Here is a 7,343-nt window from a genome sequence, read left to right on the forward strand (position 1 = left end):
TTGGTATCATCCTCCTATTAATAACTAATTTCTCTGTAATTGTAATTAAACGTTATTTGTTCCGTGCCTCACAGCGTTAGAACCTTATGTCGTGTGAGTCGGAGTATAAGGAGGCATTCCTTAATGGGATAGAGGAAGGGGCAATTCTCAATCAAATAAATCGTCTATAAATAAAGAATTAATAGTTTAAAAAAAGAAGATTAGATTATTCAAGAATTTCTTCCAGGCTCTACAGAAATATTTTGTAGACGAAGAAAAATTTTGTAGTGAAAACAAAGCTTTTCTTTTTATTGTGTATAATTTATTTGTATATTGTTTGCGGTATGATTGATTTAAATTTAAACTGATTCCTGCTACAAATAAAAATAAAAATAATGTGTATTAGAATTATAGGGATAATAATTAGTATGTAATTTTTATTTTTGAAGAATTTATATGCCTTCTTCATCATTAAATTAGCTATTTCAACGAGTCTCGTTACTTTTATGAGACTTGTTAATGAGAGGACTACAGCTGCTAGGTCAGGTTTCTGTCTCGAAGGCAATCAAAGAGAAACACAGGACTGCTTATTAGCGTAGATCAGCTGAGTCAGAGACATAGGCGAGATAGGTAAGACATTGTTGAGGAAATGAGATGCCATCACCAGTCGCTAATCAGCAGTTCAGCGACCCCTGGCAAAAGGTTATACCCTCGGATCTGCACCACGGTCAGGACACGTTACCTCCTATCCTTGAGGACCAAACTATTAGTCTCTAAGCTGTAATTAAGTTGAGCTTGGGGAGCATTCAAAATGAAGAGTCGCGGTTCCTCCCACGGAGCGAGTTCGCAAGCAAACCTTTTATCAGTTTTATCAGATATTAGGCTTTCCAGAAAGTCATTAATGATAGTCAGTGTTGTGCTTACAAAAGAGTTACAATGTCAATAGTTTTCCAAAGAATGATATTAGAAAAGGTGATAGTTACACTAAAGGCCAAGGTGACAGGTGCAACCTCCTTTGTCAACAATATGTGGTCTAAGGTCATCTTCTGCGTGCAGACATCTTGAAATCTATCCGGCGACTGTTTAACTATTTTTTCAAGTAAGGTATTATAGTTATTAATTATAGTACATTATTCCCTGTTTATTTTGTAATTACAGATTTATAGTAAACAACCAAATGGCAGTTTGAATTTCTTTGTTCTATGATTTCTCCTAATATAATGTTAGATAAACTATAAACAACAAAACTGCTTGTAGAAACATGTGTTGTTTATTTTTCTCCCTCACTATCGAATGTAAGGATGCTTTCATTTAATCAGTAAATAATCGATATTTTTGTTCTCAGAATCGAAAATTTAATTTTTTGACATCAAGAAACAGATTTGGTTCTCTGTCTATCTGGTTGTAGTCAAATCCACGGGCCTTAACATGTTCTACAGATTAAGCCAATTACGATAAAATCGTAAGAAATTGTGCGTGTTGGTATCTAGATGGCCTTATATAGATCTTACCTAATTCTCTCTATCACTTTCTTTTACGCATACAAAGACGTATTGTCTTTGATACACTTGTATTTAAAACTTGATTCTTCCCGAACACTATATTGCCAAAGAAAGTAAATCTTTAACAATGAAATATAAGTAATTAGTAACACAATATAAATGGTAAGGAAGCGTACTTGTATATACCTAGCAGAATTTTTTGTCTCGTTATTATTAATTTATAATTCGGAGCTCGGTAGCCACGGGGTAAAGCGCATGGTTACTAACTCCAAGGACCCGAGTTAAAATCCGGCTGGACAGAAAATGGTTTTCTGTTAAACTGAGTCAACTCCTGTAGGTTCTGGAGCCCTCCTGGGGTCCACGCAGCCACTTAAATTGGGTACTCTTAATTGGGTAAAAATCTGGCGGTCGAGCATGATTCTGATCAAATCACCTCCTTGCATAACTGTTGGTCTAGTAACCGTACTTCTTTACCAAGTACCGAGCCCCTGATCCTCCATGGGTTGTAGCAGTACATATTTTAATTAATTTATAATTGGTGAATTCGTATCGTTATTACACACTAAGTCCTTTCAATAATTTTCATTATTATTATATTTTTTAATTTTATTTTATTTTCATTTTCAGTATTTTGTATTTATTTACAGGGGTGAAGGAATCAGCAAGGCAACGCGCTTGTCTGCCAACCCAAAGGTTGCGAGTTCGAGTCCCTGGCCCAATCCGGGATTTTTTCAAGTAAATAATTATACAATACTCACTCACAGCCTCCCCCAGGCATTAGTGAGCCCCGTTAGCCAATGAGTGGCACTCACAAAATAGGCGTGGAAGTGACAAACCACCCTATGAAAACCACGTCATGAAACAAGCAATGTATTTCCACAAGTACATCGCCCGAGGCCTTAGACCACCACGGTCTGTTGCGCCAATAATAATAATCATAATAATTTATTTGTATTTTGTTAATTGAATTATTAGTTTTATAGCTTAAAATTGATTCATGTACTTTTCTAACTTATAAATTGTAGTAACTTCCACAGCGCTCTAATAATTAAAAGTGTAACTAATAAATTAAATTTATCTCTATCATTTATATACGCTAATTTGACACCGACCGATATATGTCATTTGGTCGGACCATATTGGGTATACTTTTCCAAATAAATAAAAAATAAATGCATATTATAATTACAGTTCAGATCTTCCATAGTTATATACTAAAATTATAACTTTAAACTTTTCTGATTTGATTTATTTTTCAATTTGTGTCAGTGTAAAGTAAGGATAATATAATTCAAGATGTATTAATTTCGAAATTTAAGTGTTAATCAAATACTAGTTTAGTAAATGTGTTGATGAAAAAATAATTATAACCAACAAAGACTTTGCTCCATTAAACAAACAACAGCCTCAGTTGTCATTTCGATATTTCGAGAAATATTTGCTTACAAAAAATATAGAATTCAATGAATGACTTTTTTACTTAAGTAATATTGCGTCAATATTTATATTTTAATTTTTGTTTTTGTTGGGGGGGGAGGAAGAATTACGTCATGATTCTTTTCATTTTTTCTAATGAATGATTGTCGTTTATAAGAACGTTAGGCTTTAGACTTGAGTGTTATATGAATGTTATTTTGTACAATCACAAAGTCACTATTTACTTCTTTAGAATATTAGCGAGATATTGAGGATATAAAAAAGTTTAATATAACATTCATTCATACTGAATACTGGGTTTTTGAACTAAAATTAAGTAATGCAGTAGGTTACCTACTGTTACAGATAGTTCTACTACTAGTCCTGACAAAAGCAATGACTTTCTTAACGAAGATTTAACGACCTTTCTTGGTGATGTGTATTACAACATTCTTTACACTTCTAAAATAATTATACTTTATGGAGTAAAGCAACGTGTACTCTATGATTTTCTAGACCGGGCATCATTACAACATTGAGGACAGTATCAGTGGCCCTGAGGTACGGTCAGCAAGACTTTTGAGTTAGATGTATTGCACTGCACCTAGGTAGAGCAAAAATTACACAGATTGCCAAACACTACATACACAATGGTGTGTATGTGTTAATTAAATGTCAACAAATTGGAAATCCCGACATTATTTTAGGCTATAATTAACCAAAAGGGTAAATACTCAAATTTGAAAGTTTCACGTGATGTTATCATGTAGGATAAACAATATCCGAAAACAAAGTAGTATAAGAAAGAATAATATATATTGAGTCGTTTCATATGAAAAATCAATTTTTACAGAAAAGGTTTATATGCTTTTTCCGTATTATCAACAATTCTGAAGGAATGGAAGCGCTCTATAATATAATAATCATTGTAGTCATTAAATTTTCTTAAATTCAATTGATGATACTTAATATGCAATGACTGAGCTCTTAATAATCATCCAACATAAAATAGTGTTTGGGTTTACAAAGTCAGGTTCAGAGTTCTCAAGACTAAGTGTTAAGTATTGCAAATAGATTTGAATGACCTATTTTTTTTTTTATTAAACTTAATTTTATTTGTCTTAATTATTCAATTTAATTATTTTTATTACTTCAGATGTATTTATTTTTTTATACCATAATTTTTTTTAAATTATTCTTTATACTAGATTGTAAACTTATGGTAATAATAGACATAATACCTTTTAGGAATCCACATGAGAACATTTCGTGAAATAAATAAAATGTTCAGCGCTGAGGATATGATTTTTGGAAACATTAAAAAATGGAATATATGAGGTATAATGGGATGAAGAAAATTGGTAGGCAGAAAAGAAAGAGAACGAGAATTGAAGAACCAATGAAACGGAAAAGGAAAAGCATAATTATGCCACGGATTTAATCATTGCAGAAAATACAATACATTATCCTTGGTGTTAAGGGGGTGACTAAAACAATAGTTTGAAAAAAAGTTATTTAATTCAATTAGTTTGCACCTACTCACCAGAGGAGAGTACCTACCTTCCATCAGAGCACGCCAAAAAAAATGCCACGCCTTTGAAAGGAAGGTTTTCGATTGCCTCGTACTCTTCTGACACGCGTCTGAAAGGCAGATATGGCCCACCTTTTTGACTTCTCTTTTTCTGCTAGCTTATCCCCTTCATAATACTCCTTCCCCCAGGAGTAATACGAGTATTTTTTAAAGGTTATTAACCCCTTGGAGTAGAAAACAACTTTTAAATTAACAACTATAAAATGTTTCTAAGTCTTAATTTAGCTGACATTTTCAGGTAACGGATCAAAATGACAATAAATTAGCCTAAATGACGATAAAGTTTCATGTTTTTTGACTTTTGCTTACTCACCATTATTGATTGTGAAGCTATGTGCTAATGCAGGAAATTTATTATAAGACATTTCTCATTAGTCGGTTAGTAATGTATGAATGACTACATTTAGTATTGATACCTATTTATTGCCTTGAATATTATAGTTTATTATTTATGCAAGATTTTATTCTTTTCCAATAAATAACATTTTATCTTTTTTTTTTAATTTATTTAATGTGATTTACAACTGTACAAATAATAAATACAATAAGTAAATATGTTGTATGTTTCATATACACTTGAAAATCTTGGGAAGGTACCCATTGGTGGTACTTCAAGCATTAATTTAAATTAGAAGGTCCGGTGGCCATCTTCTTTTCAGACGCCTCGGAGGATTATCAGGGATTGTTAAGGATGAAAGATTAAGAATTAATGGGTTAGGATGAGTAAGTAGTTTGGAATGAAAAGACGCATATTTGTTTTGGGCCAAATCTGAAACGAATGGGATGTTAAGGTCTTTGTGACATTTTATCTAAATATTAAAAAGGTTGTTATTTTATATGGTTCTGATATGTTTTCGAATTGGGTACAGTCGGTTGTGTTCAATAAGACCTAAGACTTCTACCGAGAAAAAATATTGCATCGAGCTTAGAACCAATGGTCGTCTGAAAATGTCAAAATGGTTGTTTTGTTCCTTACTGATAGGGTAAACCCCACCAGTAATTATTTACCACCTCGTGTCAGTCAGTATCTATGGGAAACCCTCGGACAATTCTTGAAGGCGAATCGTACGCAGTGCTACAAGGTTAAACCGCAGAACCAGCTGTTGTGTAGCAATCTCAGGCTGTGGTAACATTGAATAACAATTCGAACGAGCTCGTCAGTTTGTACATTTTTTTTCGTCCGTACTCACGAAACTTTTCGTACAAAAAGAATTGTTATATTGCCTGCGAATGTAGTAGTGGTTTATTTTGTATTTTTTTTTCTTTGAAAGATGGATGGTCTTGAATATGTATTGCTTATTGCTGCCACAAAGTTTCTATTGTCTTGTTTTTGAATCTCGTTGAACGGTTCGAAGTGACGAATGTGGGATCATCAATGCCCCAAGAATTGAGAACCTCTAGACCTCCCAGTGTTGAATATTAACATTATTGTTTTACTTATATTAACATACTTATGTCTTCAGCATTAAGTTATTTCTTTCTAATTTCCGAGATCAGAAACACTTTCGAAACAAATAGCACAAATTACAAAAGCAAACTGATGAAAATATAAAACATTTTGAAATAGTCATATGAGTTCGTAAGATATCGTTACAGCTCCTAAGAAAATAACAGGAGCAATTTATCCTAGACAAATGCATTTTTTTTTTAATTTAATGAGTTCTTACGAATTCATTCAATTCATATAAATAAATATTTGGTTTTTTAGTAGCTGTGACCATCTAAATTGAATAAAAGGGATGAAAAGCTTCATGTGAATTTAGGTAGTGTTAGATAAAAGCTTTATGGCTGTTTCGACGTTCTTTCAGCCACTTTTCTTCGCAATTTTTAATTATTAATGAAACAGCACTTTTCTTGAATAATTATTTACTCATCACAGTCTACCTCATCAGTCTATACCCAAGCATATTCACAATGTTGAAAATTTTATTTATTTGATGATATCATGCTTGTAAGAATTCCAAAAAAATTTCGATGCCTATTGCTGTCTTATAATGGGCCTATTTTTTAAAAAATAAATTGTTTAGAGTTTTATAAGCTTAAATTTTAGTTATTTTTTATTTATATATTTTTTTATAGCCTAGAGACGTACAGAGGTGGTTCTTCAAGTAAGGAAAATAACAAATTAGTACAGTAAGAAAATCTAGCAATAAAAAAATGATTGAGAATGAAAGGAAAATTTGTAAAATTTTAATGTACAAAATAAAAGCGTGAGTTTCAAATTCACTAACTAAAATACAATCTATAATTTAAAAAAAATAGAAATTAAAGAAAAGAAAATATATAAAGAAAAACAAAATAACATTCAACACATTTAATTACAGATTATTGACCTATTTTATAAATTAAAAAATTAATAAATAACGGAAAATGCTTAACCAAATGTCATTAAAAACATTTCGAAATATTAAGCTATTGGTTTATTACTGCGGAATAAAATTAAAAAATAATATTTGAAATAAAAACAATAAATGGAGTAAATGAGACTGTTAGTTGAATTGTGTCCATACTTGAAGGAGATTCATAGAAAATATTATTTAATTTATTTTGATAAACTAAAAAAAATTACAAATTTCTAGCTCACGTTGTTAAAGGATCATTTATATCTAAATAAATATTTTTCTCTCAGAGAAACAGACGTTGAACAAATTAAAATGCTATGAACTAAATCGTAAGATTAATTTTAATTAAAGAGCTTACAGACTAACTGTTACTTCAAGTTAAATTTAGTTTATTTATTTATTCAATACCAGATCGGCCTAGCGGGCCTTACATAGTGAATGTAAGAGGTACATTTTTTTTTATCAATTGATTATGGGGGTATAGTCTCATACAAAAGATACCACGAACTATAT

This window comes from Halyomorpha halys, unplaced genomic scaffold (genome assembly GCF_000696795.3).
Source record: "Halyomorpha halys isolate HHAL.00 unplaced genomic scaffold, Hhal_1.1 Scaffold548.1, whole genome shotgun sequence".
Lineage (NCBI taxonomy): Eukaryota > Metazoa > Arthropoda > Insecta > Hemiptera > Pentatomidae > Halyomorpha > Halyomorpha halys.